At 36.9% G+C, this 720-nt stretch overlaps 1 pseudogene; it reads right to left on the minus strand.

The window, feature by feature from the left end:
- Positions 1-321: 321 nt before the first annotated feature.
- LOC118999312 (uncharacterized) lies at positions 322-450 on the minus strand (annotated as a pseudogene).
- Between the last annotated feature and the right edge of the window lie 270 nt (positions 451-720).

Genomic DNA, 720 nt, shown 5'->3' on the forward strand with positions numbered 1-720 from the left:
TATTCTTATTCTTTTATTCTCACATAAGAATTTTATTTATTTTATTTTTTAAAGATTTTATTTCTTTATTTTTAGAGAGAGAGGGAGAGAAGGAGAGTGGGAGAGAAACATCAATATGTGGTTGCCTCTCACACAGTCCTACTGTGGACCTGGCCCGAAACCCAGGCACACGACCTGACTGGGAATCCAACTGATGACCCTTTGGTTCCCAGGCCTGCACTCAATTTACTGAGCTACACTAGCCAGGGCATTCTTTCATAAGAATTTTAGATTAACTTGTTAAGTTCTATGAAAAACTCATATTTATAACTCATTTAAATTATAGACTAGTTAGGAGAAATATTTTGTATCTTTTGTGAAAAAAAATCCTGCCTGAGGATATGTTTATTGATTTTAAACTGGTGAGAACAGATACTACACTTGATCTTAGCCAAAAGGCCAAGAAATGATTGTTTATCCATTTTAGAGAGAGAAAAGCATTAATATGAGAAAGAAACATCAGTCAGTTACCTCCCCTATGCACCATGACCGGGGATCAAATGTGCAACCCAGGTATGTGCCCTGACTGAGGATCGAACCCACAATCTGTTGGTGTATGGATAATGCTCCAACCAACTGAGCCACCTGCCTAGGGTAAGAATTTATATATTTATGACATTGTGTCTTCTCATCCAAGAATATAGTACAGTAAGTCCTCACTTAATATCATCATCAATAGGT

This window comes from Sturnira hondurensis, unplaced genomic scaffold (genome assembly GCF_014824575.4).
Source record: "Sturnira hondurensis isolate 20B ecotype Veracruz unplaced genomic scaffold, ASM1482457v3 Scaffold0014759, whole genome shotgun sequence".
NCBI lineage: Eukaryota > Metazoa > Chordata > Mammalia > Chiroptera > Phyllostomidae > Sturnira > Sturnira hondurensis.